The 17,459-nt window shown below is 39.7% G+C and overlaps 1 long non-coding RNA gene across 1 annotated transcript; it reads left to right on the forward strand.

Moving 5' to 3' along the window:
* Positions 1–301: 301 nt before the first annotated feature.
* LOC142355581 (uncharacterized) lies at positions 302–16,340 on the forward strand. The gene is made up of 3 exons (XR_012761265.1): positions 302–483; positions 8,887–9,139; positions 15,888–16,340. It is a non-coding gene; the product is annotated as an uncharacterized LOC142355581 (long non-coding RNA).
* Positions 16,341–17,459: the final 1,119 nt, after the last annotated feature.

Below are 17,459 nucleotides of genomic sequence, written 5' to 3' on the forward strand. Positions count from 1 at the left end.
TGCGTGAACAAAAACGCCAATGCGTGTTAAATATGACAACTCCGATAAAAAAAAGAACGCTATTGCGCCCGAATGATTTGTATAAATTTTTTTTTTCAAAAAGCCTGGAAACTACCGTAGTAAATACATTTGAGGGGGGGGGGGGGGGGGCTATGATTGGAAAGACCCCAAAAATCAAAAATCAAAACAGCTGATGACAAAATGTTCTGCGGACAACCACAGGGAGATGGGAGGGGGGCTGGAATGAAAGAATTCGTATACCTTACCTGTTGTCAAAAAGTGAGAAAACAGTAAAAAAACCACGTGGTGTTTCTCAGTTTCATTAATCAACTTCTGTCAGTTCTGGATTCTCAAAAGAAGTTGCACAGACTTGACTAGAACTAAGACTACTGGAGCACTTGACTCGAAAAATGTAAATTCCTGTAAACCCAGAAAATTCATGCAAACTGCCTGGCGCAACATCAAACTTGGAGCTTTTCCAGGGTCTTTCCCATTATAGCCCCCCTCATAAAATTATACCCCCCATTATGGTATAACTACCATGATTGGTGGGGGGGGGGGGGGCTAGAGGATATCTGACCACTGACAGGGGTGGGGGGTATAATGGGAAAGACCCGTTTTCCGTATGTGCCCCCTCAGTTCGTCATGCACCACCCATTTATAGAGCACGTACCATTTACATAATAATTTATTATGTAAAAATCATCCGCTGGGGCTGCAAATAACATGCACCCACTAAGCTCGGGGGGGGGGCACAAACGGAAAAGATCATAAAATCATAAAATGACTGACTATTGAGCGAACTTTTAACCTTGATCAATACAGCCAGGTAGCTTTGTGGTCATATAACGCAGTTCACCACCCATTACCGTAACTATACCATCATGGGGGCTATAATTAATTTCATGGGCGGGGGGGGTATAATGGGGATGACCCAATATCTCAATGGTCCTGAGATCGGATTCGTTTCTTTTCTGTCTCCGAGCAAAAAAATTGTCCCTATAAACGGATCTATTCTGTGTCCCCCCCCCCCCAGGCGCACGTGCTAATTTTTTTACATAGTTAACGTGCTATATAACAACATATAATTTGTAACTGGGGGCGTAAAAACACTGGGGGGGGGCGTAAAAACAGTCCCTATAAACCTGCATGAACAACTACATGTTTTACGTACAAATACATAGCTTAGTGGAAATAGTGATTATAAATTTAAGATACTATATAGGTAAAAGTAAAAAAGGATCTTTTCCGTTTGCGCCCCCCCCCCAGCTTAGTGGGCGCATATTATTTGCACCCCCCAGACGCACGTGCCATATTTTCACATAATGATTTACTATGTAATGGCACGTGCTCTGTAACTGGGGGGGAGCATAACGTACGGGGGGGCACAAACGGAAAAGATCCGTAAAAAATTAAGTTCTGTCAAACGAAGTTCGTAGCATTTAAATTAGTCCTTTTTATGCAATATTTTGTCCTCACAAACGAGATAAACAGGTAGCGCCCGGAGGGCATTGAGTCATACTGAGCAGCTTTCTTATAGCCTTACGCTTTATTAGTCTCCAAGTATGCGATTAAGTGACACTGTTGAGGAGCCATAAATTTATGGTGTGAAGCGCGATCTCTCTCTCTCTCTCTCTCTCTCTCTCTCTCTCTCTCTCTCTCTCTCTCTCCCTCTCTCTCTCTCTCTCTCTCTCTCTCTCTCTCTCTCTCTCTTTCTCTCTCTCTCTCATATCTTTCTCTCTCTCTCTCTCTCTCTCTCTCTCTCTCTCTCTCTATCTCTCTCTCTCTCTCTCTCACACCCCGCCGCTTGTCTCCAGCCCTCCCTGCCTTCCCCCTCCCCACGCCATGAACCCCACCCCCCCCCCCCCCACACACACACTACCAAAACGAAACTTATAAAAATGATTTTATTCTAATTTGATGAAGGGACAGTTCCTCAAAATCTAAACCCACATAACAGTATTTATATAATTCCACTTTCTGATAATTAAAGTTTTATAATAACACAAGCTTTGTGGCCATATAAAGTTTAGCCCCTACAATTACCGTAACTATGCCATGTATAAAGTCTCGATTTTTTTGGAACTACAATAATAATAATTATGGTTCCTGCGTAATCGCAGCGGAACAGCATTACGCCTACAGTAACCTGTTTTCAGCTGCTCTTTTCTTATTATTCCCCACATTTTAGACTGATCTTTTTCTGAGCAACATTACTCTTTATTGGTGACTATAACCACTTTTTTGCGTATTGTCGTGCGGTGATAGATACCTTTCTTGTATCTACACTCGTACTTTAATCTATGTATGTCTGAATGCTCCATTTGAAGGGCGAATGCCTATTTAGTTCATTTTGTTGCTAACTTCTTACTAACTTCCTCCCACTTTGCAAGTAATGTCTGTTCATGCTGTCTAATGATTTCATACTGTAAACAAATCTAATTTTACTTCCCGGATGTTTGATCAAATGTTGAACAAATTCATTTCTTCATTTTGTTTAACTCTAGTTGTCACTCTTCCCATTTTCAGCGCTATCGCTTAGTTGAATTAAATCTTTGTCAAACGCTTCTCAATTGAACTAACTAAATAGAAATCAACCATTCGCGACGCGATTGCCTAATCGCCACGTAATCGACAAAAAGTAGATAACACATTCGCCATTCGCGACGCAATTGCCACTTTCTATTTGGATAATACCAATCGCAACACAATTGACCCAACTCACATTGATTGAGTATAACATGGCGCAGTCAGCAGCGGACTCAAAGAAAACTCCACTGCACATAGAAGCCTTTTGGGAGAAACCCACAGCAACACCCACTCTAACGTGGGACAAATGGACACAAAATTGGAAACTTGCTCTTCTCGCCAAGGAAGGAATACAACTTGACACTCTCTTAGATGATCCTCCTGCATCAGTAAACTATATAACAAGCTATCAACAATTGTACCAACAAGTATACGACTCCAACTACGAAAGTGACTCAGACGACTACGTGGCAGCTATATCTTCAGATTCAGTTCATCAACTGGAGCCACTGAATGTGGAAGTACAGATTGGAGAAATACAAACATCGGCAATGATCGACTCTGGTAGTGCTGTGAGTATTGTAACAAAAAGTCTAGCAAACAGAATCCTACAATCAACTAAATCTGCAAGATGGACAGATTCGTAAGAAAAAAGGAACCTAAAAACGTTCTCCAACGAACCAATCAAAGTCATCGGGCATTTCGAAACTACAGTGACCTACAACCATTGGAAAGATGTATCAGCAATGTTGACAGTGGTAGATGACGGCCACAAAAACATAATTGGAAGAGATCTGTTTGGCCCACTGAGGATTGCAGTTGTCCAACAACAACCAGAAACTGGTAAATGTGTTAATAACATCACTAATTCTGCATGTAAAATTAAAGAGACAGTTGCGACGCGATTTCCACATTTAGTATCAAGAATTGGTCTATCTAAGACACATGTAGCAAAATCAAAGTTTCATCAAAAGTTTACAGCAAAGCATCAAAAAGGCCGACGTGTTCCGATAAATCTCCAACCTCGAGTTACAGATGAATTAGAAAGACTACAGACAGAAGGCCATATTGAAAAATTATCTAGTTGTTCGGATGAAAACTTCATATCCCCAATCGTAATAACCGTAAAAAAAGACCAGTCAATAAAGCTAGCACTAGATTCAAAAGTTCTAAATAAAGCAATACACAAAAACAAATATCAAATGCCAAATATTGAAATGTTAATTGATACCATCTCACAACACTTAACAAGTACACACAACAGTCAACAAGCCTATTTCACCACATTAGACCTTAAATACGCATATAGTCAATTAAAATTACATCACGAAACAGCAAAACACTGTAATTTTAATATAATATGTGGTGAATCTACTGGTACATATAGATTCAAAACAGGTTTCTATGGTCTCACAGATATGCCGGCGGAATTTCAAAAAGCCATGGACTATACTCTAGTAGGTTTGCAAAACACATACTGTTTCTTGGATGATATAATAATCGTTAGTACAGGCACTGAAGCAGACCATTTAGCTTTAGTTTTCAAATGTCTTCAAAAGCTAGATGACGATAATTTGAGAATTAATTTACAAAAATGTCACTTTGCAAAATCAGAAATAGAATGGCTCGGTTACAAATTTACACAAACAGGTATATCACCATTAGAAAGCAAAACAGCTGCAATTCTCACAATACCACCACCAACAACATTAAAACGTCTTAGATCATTTCTAGGATCAGTCCACTATATCGGTAAATTTATACCACACCTAGCACAATTATGTCACCCTCTCAGACCACTACTAAAGAAATCAGTAAAATTCGTCTGGACAGATGAACACACAAAACACTTTAATCTAATTAAAGAAAAAATAGCAAATAGTACTGAAAATAGTCATTACAATCCCAAATTAGACGTTCGAGTAAAATGTGATGCTTCACGCTCAGGATTGGGGGCAGCTTTAGAACAAAATACACCAGAAGGTTGGAAGCCAATTGCATTCGCGTCACGATTTCTCAACACAACAGAAGAACGCTACAGTGTCAACGAATTGGAACTATTGGGGATAGTGTGGTCAATTGACTATTTTAAATATTATCTATACGGAAAAAATTTCACGGTAGTAACAGACCACAGAGCTCTATTATCAATACTCAAAGAACATCGATCTAATAAATCATATAACAGCCGTTTGTCCCGCTGGATAGATAGACTGTTACCATACAATTTTACAATCGAACATATGCCAGGTGCAAAAATGGGACTTGTTGATTACATTTCTAGAAACCCCTTCGCTAGAGCTAAAAAGATATCTACTTATGACGAACATTTTGTTGTAGCAACAATTTCTAAAATTCGTGATTCAATGAAACATCTCATAGTGAATAAAGAAACAACAACTAAAAAATTTCAGACCATATTAAAGTCAAATATGCCACCACAACAAATAAAACCTCCATTCGCACCGCGATTAACCACACAGTTAAACATTTATTCGACAAAATTTCAATTACCACTTGCACCGCAATTAACAACTTCACAGTTGAAACCTCCATTCGCATCGCAATTAACACTTAGAAATTCAAATGTTAACACTCATTTTGATCATCCATTTGCGCCGCAAATGCCACTTAAAACTAGCAAATTACAATTTGTACCAAATCAGCATAAAGTCAATAATTCACATTCCATTAGCAAATTCACTGCAAAAGAGGTGAAAATGTCAGACAGTAAAGAATGTGAACAATCGGAACAATTAGTCCCAATTCAACCCATTAATGGCAATAAAGCAACTAATCCACCAAATAACACCAAATTAAGCGCGAAAATACCCAAATTCGAGTATAAATACCACACACCCAAAAACAACTCGCTTTTTGCCCAAATTCAGCATTCGAACAATTACTTCGTAAATAAAGAGAACGAACATTTAAAATCAAAAAATACTATAAACAGCCTCAGAATTATGTCAAAATCGAAAGCAGTCCGTTCAAAATCAACACCAGCAAAAGCACGAGTCACCTTTTCTGATACAACTCCATCGACCCCAGAATCAAACAACACAAGCCGTACCGAAACTCCGACAGGTAGCATGATCGATGAAACAGATGACCTGATGTTTAACGAAACACTTCAAAAAGTGTTCAGCAAAAAATTCCTCGCAATATTAACGGGGAAGGATGCCATCCTAAAAGAGGTACGAGACTGTGTATTACGAGACGACGCTGAAAGACTGCAGGAAATTAGTCCGTATCTCCACTCATATTGGAGAGATTTGAGTGTAAAAAACGGATGCGTCTGTCTAGACGAAAGGATAGCAATCCCCAAAGCTATTAAGGATGCTGTACTCGAGGACATACACTCTACTCATCCGGGCAGTTTTGCAATGTTATCGTTGGCTCAGAATATCTGGTGGCCTTATATCCACAGGGATATATTGGCAAAAGCCAGTGAATGCAAGGCATGCACTGAAATCGGTAAGAATCTTAAACCAGTGATTTCGCACCGCAAATGGACACCTTTACCTAAGTGTAGTGAACCGAATGAGGAAATACAACTAGATTTTGGTGGACCAATTTTAAATGAGAAAGGCATAGAACAATATTTTATTACAAGTATAGACAGATACTCTAAATACCCTACGGCAGAAATAGTAAACAATGCATCAGGCCCAAATGTAGTTAAATTCTTAAATAATTATATATATCAACACGGAGTACCCAGAACTATTAGATTAGATCAGGCTAAATGTTTTACAGGAAAAAAGTTTGAGACATTTTGTGCTGAAAATAATATTACACCTATATATGCACCAGCAAATGACCATAGAGCAGTCGGATTAGTAGAACGTATTATTCAAACAATTAAACGACAATTATCTTGCATGAAATCACAATTAAATAAAAAATTTCATTTAGAAAATTCATTGAAAGCAATAATACAACGATTAAGAATATCAAAACAAAAAACATTAAATATTACACCATTTGAGGCACATTTTGGCAGAAAATGTAATACACCTATATCAAATATCACTACTAAACCTAATAATAAAAATTTGAACTATAATGCCATAATTAATTATTATTTAGACGAGGACACAATCCCAGGTCGTTCGTACTTAACGGAGGAACAGTGGGCCGACACTGCGTTATGCTCCGACACCGAAATAGAAAAGGTCATTTGCGCTGCAAGTTCTCGCGCAAGATTGGAGCAAGAAAAACGCAAGGACGGAGAGACAAGATTCATTAAATCCGAAGCCATTTGCCGCGAGATGCCATGCTCCGAAAGAAGTATTCAAGTTAAATTGGCCAGAAAGAGACACGAAAGCCAAGGACAGAAAAAGAATTTAGACGGTCTCTACGAAGTACTAGCGCCAGGGAGTACCGTCTGCAAAATAAGCCCGACAACGAGCGTTATAAAGGAGCCATATAAACAGGAAGTTAGAGTCCGGAATTCTGACATTGCGAAATTTGGAACGCGAGCCGAACGCGAAACAAAATTAATAGAATACATAGATCGCCGCCCGCAGAAAATAACAGAAAAAACATTAGAGCAGAAAATTCAACTTCACAAAAAGGACCTAATTCGAAAAAACACCGGGGACAAGAAAATTAAGAGGAATAAACGACAAGCCGACGATGTAAGTATAGTTTCTTCTGGACGTTCTTGTATTTCAACAACAAGCAACATCGCACGATCACTAAAGATGCGTATTCCGAAAAGGAATCCAAAGTATAACACGGCTTTTCTAAACAGACCTGATTTAGTACAAGTGCTCAACATAAGTCCAATTGCGCCGCAAATGGATGATTCGACTGTAGCAGGACCATCTGCATCACAAACAACATCACCAACACCTACACATCCGACACCAATTTTGAAGAAAACTTCAAAACGTAATTTAACCATAAGCGATACGTCGGACTCTGATACTTCATCTGTCAGAAGAAGTAAACGAACTTTAAAGAAAAAGAAGACCCAGACAATAGTTGAAAAGGTTCGCAATACCGAAGGATATGTCGACGATCAAGACATAGAAACTGTAGGAGATTCGTATCAGAGCATTGTTGACCGACAAGATCAGCCGAGAGAGATGACCGTATTACAAGCGGAAACGGCTGGACAAAGTGACAGCGAATAAAAACTTTATTAAAACAAACTTCCTCTCTCAAACTTATATTTTACTTATTATTTAATATTTTACTACTTACTAACCGGTGAATATTTATTAATTTTCTGATTTCAATTAATAATTTATTTTCTTTCCAAGAGGGGAGAAATGTCGTACGGTGATAGATACCTTTCTTGTATCTACACTCGTACTTTAATCTATGTATGTCTGAATGCTCCATTTGAAGGGCGAATGCCTATTTAGTTCATTTTGTTGCTAACTTCTTACTAACTTCCTCCCACTTTGCAAGTAATGTCTGTTCATGCTGTCTAATGATTTCATACTGTAAACAAATCTAATTTTACTTCCCGGATGTTTGATCAAATGTTGAACAAATTCAATTCTTCATTTTGTTTAACTCTAGTTGTCACTCTTCCCATTTTCAGCGCTATCGCTTAGTTGAATTAAATCTTTGTCAAACGCTTCTCAATTGAACTAACTAAATAGAAATCAACCATTCGCGACGCGATTGCCTAATCGCCACGTAATCGACAAAAAGTAGATAACACATTCGCCATTCGCGACGCAATTGCCACTTTCTATTTGGATAATACCAATCGCAACACAATTGACCCAACTCACATTGATTGAGTATAACACGTATGAAGCTTTCACGTGGTACCATCATTGCAGCCAAATTTGGTCAGGCAATGGTCAACCTGAAGCTATGATTAAATAAGAGCTCATCCTCACACAGGCAGCTTCACGGAGGCAGGGGATTGAACTCTCAATCATTGGCGTGTGAATCACACACCTTACCTCTCGGCTATCACGCAATAAATCGCACAAATAAAGCTCGTCTTTTCTCTGTATAATAATATAAATGAAAAGAAAATTAATAGTATTGTTAACCAAATTTTGTTTTTTTTTTCACATCATAGCCCCCCATCACAAAATTATAGCTCTTCATCATGGTATAAATAGGGTAATGGGTAGGTGGTATACGGTTCACGGTGGCGTATAACTCGATAATGGGAAAAACCCATCAGTTGAGATCATAGGAAGTTTTTACCTCTTCAGAAAAATTGTTTTATGTTTTGGGTTTTTCCTATTATAGCCCCCCCCCCCCATAAAATTATAGCCCTCCAATTATTGTATAATTACCATGATTGGGGGGCTGTAGTTTATCTGACCACTAAGCTGGGGGGGGGGGGCTATAATGGGAAAGACCCAATGTTTTTAGTACCAAAAAGAGGCAAATGTCTTAATCAAACCTTCTTCAACAATTGAACAGCAATCACTCGCTACAGAACGGAGCAACATAGGCAATTATGGAAGAAAGATTCCCAGGCTCAACTTTTCCCAGTTGGTTGGAATTAGGAAATGGCTTGATAATGGCAGGAATCGCAGCCTCAATTGGAGTCTCTTCACTTGCAATGGTCGGACAAATAAGAAGCCTGACAACGACGACAAGCAAGGAACGGCAAAAGAAAAAAGTAGGTGTCACCGCTAAAAATCGCTAAAAGATGTAAGATTTGCGGTGAATTTGAGAAAAGGTGTAAGATTTGCGCTCAATGCGATGAATGCGGTGAAAAAAAATTTAAGCGATGGAAAATTTTTTTCACTGCATTCAACGCTAATCTTACATTATTTTTTGATAAAACCTCGACCCGGGAACCTTTGACCAACTTTTTTTTAGAAAATTAAAAAAGGGGCTTTAGTCAATCTGTACTTGGTCAAATTTTTTGCAATCATGTCTGCAGAAAAAGGTTAAGGGTAAACATACGCTATGGTACCAAAAAATTCGTTTATTTAAAAGATTTTAAGAAACTTCGGAGACGTCTTTGAAACACTCACGCGCCAGCTTAAAATGTCGAAACTGTGCAGGGCCAGAAGTTAAATAAATTTATCTTAACTTCGTTGGACAAAAACAATTTGAAGCGTTTTCTAAGCCGTGAATTAATGTAATTTCACCACTAAATTAAGAGGGGAATTTCTGGAAATTCACTGCATTCACCGCTTATCTCACATAAATCGGACACTTTTTTTCAAAGCGGTGAAGTTATGAAACTTCACCGCTAAATTCAGCGGTGGATTTATGTAATTTCACCACTACCAGGCGATAAAGTTTTTTCACCGAATTCACAGCCCGATTTATGTAATTTCATTCAGAGGTAACGACATTGTGATATCCTTTAATCTCTTTATCTTTTCAACTAGATTTTAAACTTTTATATAACTGGTTAAGTTAAAGATGTAACTTTGTTCATTTGGCCATGTCTCGTGGGCCATGGTTGTGTCCGTGTGACTTGACTGCCGCAACCACAAATGGGATGAAAACTATGAGATCACGTGTTTGTAATTCCGCTAGTTCCTGCTAGTTGGGGGTGAAGTTATAGAGTGGTGAAATGATATGGTGATAATATATGGGGGTTAAGTGAATCGGGGTGAAAAAAGTAGAACGTAAATGAACAAATGCAAGAAAGCCTAATTGACAAATGATAACTCTAAGAAGGTTTGGTTTTCACAATTTGATCTTAAGTAACAATGACGAAATTTGAGAAATCTAACTTTATGCTGATTTAATTACTTTTGAGGGCCTGCATTAGTTCTTTTTTTAATTGATATCTACTATTTGTGACGTAATCCATTGAAGTTCTCCTTTCAGTAAATAAAAAACATGTTGGGTTATGGACTTTCGCAAGCGGAATAAAAAGCGTTTTTAACTAAGTAAAAGAATTAATTTCTCAAAAATGAGAGAATAACAAAATGATATTTTACAGAAGAATTTAGAGATTTACAGGAGAGATCTGATTATTAGATCAAGATGATGATTTGAATTTGGGGATGAAAAAGGACTCAAAAATCAGCTGTATATATACCCATTATCAGTGTGAAAAAGTCAAGATACAAAACTAATCTTAGCACCGTGATTTATAGTGGGGGTCGCAAAGGTTACCCAATATGGTTTGCTTCTGCAAATCAGTCGCAAAGGGAACCATAAATGGAATGCATTTGCACTTTTCTAAGAATTCATTCACACTTCCGGAGATATCATCATCATTTAATACATGCTGGGAAGATTTTACATCACTTAATCTAATTCTAATAATAGTTATCTAGATTCACCAATTTGAACCGAATATTGATTCTCAGCACCATTTCTTGACGATTCATTTATATAATTTTTTTGATCAAAGTCATATTGCTTGTCTTTCTAATCTGGTAAGTCAAACTTTCTTTCTAATTCTCACTAAGTTTAAGACTATAGTTTGATCGATATTCTAACACCCCCACTCAGACTTGAGCTGATTGCGTAGACTCTGCTCCCATCAAAACTGCTCTGAATGTTTCCACCTTCGAAACGGGTAAGGACTTTGTGAAGATGTCCGCTGCCATTTTGTCTGTAGGGACGTAATGAATTGAAATAGTCCCATCCTCAGTCTTGTCACGAATGAAGTGAAACTTTGTTTCGATGTGCTTGCTCTTTTTGTGCATGACTGGGTGTTGCAAGAGTCTGATACAACCTTGGTTGTCTTCTCCAATTGCTATTGGACGTTTCTGTTGGATGCCAAAATCCTCTAGAAGTTGTTTCAGGTAGAGTGCTTCCTGAACTGCTGCTGCCATGCCCTGATATTCTGCTTCTGATGAAGAAAGAGCAACTGTGGCCTGCTTCTTGACACCCCAGCTGAGTGCTGCGCCACTTCCGTTGAACTTGAAGTAGTAGCCTGTAGTTGATTTTCTGTCGTTCATGTCACCAGACCAGTCTTCATCACTTTCCCCCATTAAATCATAACTAGCTTCTTTTGTGTAAGTAAGTTTTAAACCTTTTGAACATTGAAGATACCGCAGAAGTCTTTTTCCGCACATCCAGTGTTGATTGGTAGGTGCATTCATGTGTCTGGACAGAATGTTGACTGAACATGATGTCTGGCCTCGTCTGTTTGGCCAGATACAGAATTGATCCAACCAAGCTTCTGTAGATCCTCTGGTCCACTTCTTCGTCTCCGTTCTGTGCTGTCTGAAGTTTCAAATTCAAATCAGCTGGAGTTCTTGAGGGTTTGCATTGATCCATTTGAAACCGCTCAAGCATTGTTTCTATGTAGCGTTCTTGGTCGACTGTGACTTTGCCCTCTTCTCGTCTGATTCTTAGACCCAGAAACCAGTGTAGTCTCCCTCTGTCTTCCATGTGAAAGGTTGCTTCTAGTGCTTTCTTGACATCAGAGACCACTGTCATACTTCTTGATGCTACTATGATGTCGTCAACCCAGACCAAGATGAAGGTGTGATCCTCTGCCTCTGATCTTGCGAACAAGCAGTGATCGTTCCTGCTTCTGGTGAACCCCTGTCTCAGTAGGAAGTTTGCCAGCTCTTTGTACCAGTTGTTAGCAGCCTGTTTCAAACCATAAATTGATTTATTTAGTCGACATACTAACTTCTCCCTATCTGATCCGCGTTTTACAAACTCCTGTGACTGTTCCAGATACACTTCTTCCTCGATTGGTGAGTGCAGGAAAGCAGTCTTGACATCAAATTGGTGCATCACATGGCCCTGCTTCGCTGATAGCTGAAGTAGAATCCTGAATGTCTCTGGCTTACAGGTAGGCGCAAAAGTCTCAAAGTAGTCCAGTCCTTCCACTTGTTTGAAACCTTTCGCCACATAGCGCGCTTTGTATTTGTCCACTTGACCACTGGGTCCCAATTTCACTTTGTAGAACCATTTGCCCGGTATGACGTCCCTGTCTGTGGGTGGTCTCACTAGGTTCCAAGTCTCGTTGTCTTGGAGTGCCTTGACCTCGTCCTTCATTGCCCGGTGCCACTGGTCCCAATCGTCACCTTGCTTGGCTTCCTAGACTGTTTTGGGCTCCACAGAGTCGCCCTCAGTCATAGCAAGATGGGTCCTGACTTCTCCAAAAAATTGCGGAACATTCCTTGCTCGTGTCCCTCGTCTGGGCTCTGCTCTGTCCGCGTGTTCCAGTGCATCTTCATTGAAGCCAACTGTCTCTAACTGTGAGAAGTCTTCTGTGTCACTGTCATCCAGTGACTCTGAGTCTCTGTAACTCCCTCTTGTTGCAGTAGATCCTTCATCTAGTGCTCTTTCTCCAACATCTGGGGCCTCTGCTCTCAGTGTTGTTTCTTGAGTATTCACGCTCCCTGCGTCATGCCACTCCTCCTTTATTGCAGTAGATGTGTCCTGTCGTTCTCTGTTGTCAGCATCTTGATGACCATCATCTGGGTGCCAGATTCCCAGTGCCGACCCATCATCTAGTAGGTCAGCCGTTTCTTTGTTGTCAGGGATGAGCCCACTTCAGACTCCTTGATGATCACATCTCGAACTGCCATCACCTTGCGTGTGTAGGGTATGTACACCAGGTATCCGTTTTCTCCTTCAGTGTAACCCACAATCTTTCCTTCCAGTGCCTTGGGTTCAAGTTTGCTGACTTCTCTGTCCCTCTTCCTCATGAAGACTGTGCAACCAAAAATAGATAATTTACTAATTGAAAGCTTAGGTTTTATACCTCTCATCAGCTCTGCTGGGCAGTTTTCTTCTCCTCGTCCCACAACCAAGTTTCTGATCCTTGCTGCGTGAAAAATTGCTGCTCCCCACATCATCTTGGGAAGTCCTGAGTCAATGAGCAAACATCTTGCCATCTCCAGCAGTGTCGTGTTGCACCTCTCAGCTAACCCATTCTGTTGTGGCGTCTCTGGTATGGTCTTTTCCTGTAGAATGCCTGCATCTAAGCAGTACGTCTTGAACTGCTCTGAGAAAAACTCCTTCGCATTGTCTTGCCTCAGCTTCTTGGGCGTCCCCACACTGAGAACAATTTTCTTCAGGCTGGCCAGTGCTTCACTCTTTGCCTTAAGCAAGTCCACAAACACAAACTTCGTGTGATGGTCTGCAAACACTATGCAGAACCGGAACCCTAACAGTGACTCTACTCTGAAAGGTCCCATCACGTCTGTGAACACCCTCTCCAGCTTCTCTTCTGCTTGGGTCTCTGCCACTCTTGGTACTGGAGTCTTTGTGATCTTGGCCAATGCACACACATTGCATACGTCATCGAGTTTCCCCACTGTCTCTGGTGCATTCCTGACCACATCCGCTTGATTCAAATGAATCAATCGTCTGTGCCACTTCCTTGCACTGTCAAGTTTCACGCTGTTGGAACTCATCTTGAATTCTAGAACGCTGCAGGTTTAGTAAAACAAATTATTTTCTTGTGTTAGTTTTACCCGAGTTCCCTTCTGGAGTTTCATGCAGCTGTTTCCTCTCTCGAAAGTGAAGCTATGTCCCCACTCCGTGCATCTTGAGACTGATAGGAGGTTTGAAGAATAGTCCGGCACACACAGAACATTTTTGAGTTCGCATTGGAATTCCCCTTTGTTTGAGGGTATGCTGATCCTCACACAGCCTCTGCCCACCACTCTGGAAGCCTCTCCGTTGGGATTTCTGACCACTGATTGAATGGGCACAAAGTCCAGGAACGCATCGATGTTCGTCACTATGTGATCTGTACAACCACTGTCCACTAGCATGCCTGCTGTCTTCCACTGGGTAAGAGCTGCCCAGCATTCCTCGTCTGGTGTAGCCAATGTTGGACCCATTGCCACTGACTCATGTTTGCCTCTATCTCTTTGTCTCTTGCTTGCCCTGTCTAGGTGACCCTTTTCACCACACTTGCTGCATTGTGCTGTCTCCTTCTTCCTGCAGTCCTTGGCAAAGTGTCCAGGGATCCCACACACAAAGCAGTTTCCTTTCTTGGGTCCCTTCTTGAAGTTACGCTTCACTGCCAGTGCCATTGAACCACTTTGTCCCTTGTGTCTCTGCACCGTGCTCTCATGAAAGTTCTGCAGCTTTTTCCTCAATTCTGTGAAGTTCGTTGCCGGGTTGAAGCTTTCCTGTATAACAAAACTTTCATACCTCATTGGCAGACCATTGAGGACCAAGGCGTTGAAGAGGGTCTCTGAGACTGCTTCCCCTGCTTCTTGTAGCCTTGTGAGCAACTCCTGTCCTCTGATGAAGAAGCTGTCCAAATCCTCAGAATCCTCGAGCTGCAGTCGAGCAAGTTGTGCCACTAAAGTCACCACTGTCGGCGTCTCCATACTCTGAAATCTCTCTTGCAAAAGCTTCCAAGCCTTTGCTCCATCTCCAATGCCATCATCTCCCACACAGTCATGTCTCATCAGCATGAGGGTTGTTGCATCTAGAGTCAGTGCCTGATGGCACCACACATTGTTCCGTTTCTCCTTGATGTCTGCAACTTCCTTCTCATATGCATCCTTCAGCACCTTGTGGTTCTTCTTCTCATCATTGGTTGCCCCATTGGCCGGTGGCCCAGGCTCATTGGGTTGCTCCTCTGTGCCCAGTAGTGATTTGTAGAGTCCCTTTGTCTTCATCATCGCCACAAATCTTGTGCTCCAGATTGGAAAGTCCTGTGCCTTTCCTGTGTAGGTCAGCAGCTTCACTGTCTGTTGATCCATTGAAGTTTGAGCAGGCAAAACAGTTGTGAAAAGAAAAGATACTAAGCAGAAAAGGATTATGACTGTCAACAATAAATTAGTTTTGTTTTGGAATTCAATTTTATGACTTAAAAAATTGCTGGGCCCATAACCTGTTGGGTTATGGACTTTCGCAAGCGGAATAAAAAGCGTTTTTAACTAAGTAAAAGAATTAATTTCTCAAAAATGAGAGAATAACAAAATGATATTTTACAGTAGAATTTAGAGATTTACAGGAGAGATCTGATTATAAGATCAAGATGGTGATTTGAATTTGGGGATGAAAAAGGACTCAAAAATCAGCTGTACATATACCCATTATCAGTGTGAAAAAGTCAAGATAGAAAACTAATCTTAGCACCGTGATTTATAGTGGGGGTCGCAAAGGTTATCCAATATGGTTTGCTTCTGCAAATCAGTCGCAAAGGGAACCATAAATGGAATGCATTTGCACTTTTCTAAGAATTCATTCACACTTCCGGAGATATCATCATCATTTAATACATGCTGGGAAGATTTTACATCACTTAATCTAATTCTAATAATAGTTATCTAGATTCACCAATTTGAACCGAATATTGATTCTCAGCACCATTTCTTGACGATTCATTTATATAATTTTTTTGATCAAAGTCATATTGCTTGTCTTTCTAATCTGGTAAGTCAAACTTTCTTTCTAATTCTCACTAAGTTTAAGACTATAGTTTGATCGATTTTCTAACAAAACACTCTTTTATGTTTCAGACCAACATTTTGCAAGAGGTAGAGAAACAACGTTTTCTTGGAATTGGTCAACTTTTATCAACTCGACTTTCAATGCACGCCTTGTACAACAGTGGTCTTTACCACAACAATGAACACCTTGTTATACTTCCATTCTGCGCAGGGTATCTCAACTTTTTTGTTTTGCCCGCGTTCAAAAACTTTGTATTTGCAAAATGTGTTCAGCCAAGCATTCGAAGATACGCTCTTTATTCACGCGGAATCGAAAGAGATGGGACGAAGTGTCGAGGAACTCAAATGCCTGCGTCGATTATTGATGAAAAATGTAAAAAGCTCAAGTTGTTGCTACCATTTATTGATAAATATGGTTTAATTGTAAACGGAATATTCATTACTGCACACTGTTTTACAATTGGATACTTAGCGTTTAAACAAAAATAACTAAAACTCTCAATTTATTCTTCATTAATGTCATTTTTAATTGCTCTTGAACGTAGTTCATAGCAATTATTGTAAACGTGTGTGTCTTTTTTTATGCAAAATTTTCGCTTGACAATTTTGACTTTTCGAGTGACTTTTGCGCCCTTGACCTTTTGCATTTCGCGTGATCTAAAATTCCCTCTCAATCACAATTTCAAGCAGCTGAACTCAATTTGCGGCAATTTAATACTAAAAGTCAAAAGAAAAGTGCGCCGAAACTGGTGCCATTTTTACTTTAAATCTTAATAGTGGTATATGTTAACTGTTAGAATTTCGATCAAACTATAGTCTTAAACTTAGTGAGAATTAAAAAGAAAGTTTGACTTACCAGATTAGAAAGACAAGCAATTTGATTTTGATCAAAGAAATTATATAAATGAATCGTCAAGAAATGGTGCTGAGAATCAATATTCGGTTCAAATTGGTGAATCTAGATAACTATTATTACAGTTAGATAATTGATGTAAAATCTTCCCAGCATGTATTAAATGATGATGATATCTCCGGAAGTGTGAATGAATTCTCAGAAAAGTGCAAATGCATTCCATTTATGGTTCCCTTTGCGACTGATTTGCAGAAGCAAACCATATTGGGTAACCTTTGCGACCCCCACTATAAATCACGGTGCTAAGATTAGTTTTGTATCTTGACTTTTTCACACTGATAATGGGTATATATACAGCTGATTTTTGAGTCCTTTTTCATCCCCAAATTCAAATCACCATCTTGACCTTATAATCAGATCTCTCCTGTAAATCTCTAAATTCTACTGTAAAATATCATTTTGTTATTCTCTCATTTTTGAGAAATTAATTCTTTTACTTAGTTAAAAACGCTTTTTATTCCGCTTGCGAAAGTCCATAACCCAACAGGTTATGGGCCCAGCAATTTTTTAAGTCATAAAATTAATTTCCAAAACAAAACTAATTTGTTGTTGACAGTCATAATCCTTTTCTGCCTAGTACCTTTTCTTTTCACAACTGTTTTGCCTGCTCAAACTTCAATGGATCAACAGACAGTGAAGCTGCTGACCTACACAGGAAAGGCACAGGACTTTCCAATCTGGAGCACAAGATTTGTGGCGATGATGCAGACGAAGGGACTCTACAAATC

This window comes from Convolutriloba macropyga, unplaced genomic scaffold, assembly GCF_964194025.1.
Source record: "Convolutriloba macropyga unplaced genomic scaffold, txConMacr16.3 SCAFFOLD_591, whole genome shotgun sequence".
In the NCBI taxonomy this organism is placed as follows: domain Eukaryota; kingdom Metazoa; phylum Xenacoelomorpha; order Acoela; family Convolutidae; genus Convolutriloba; species Convolutriloba macropyga.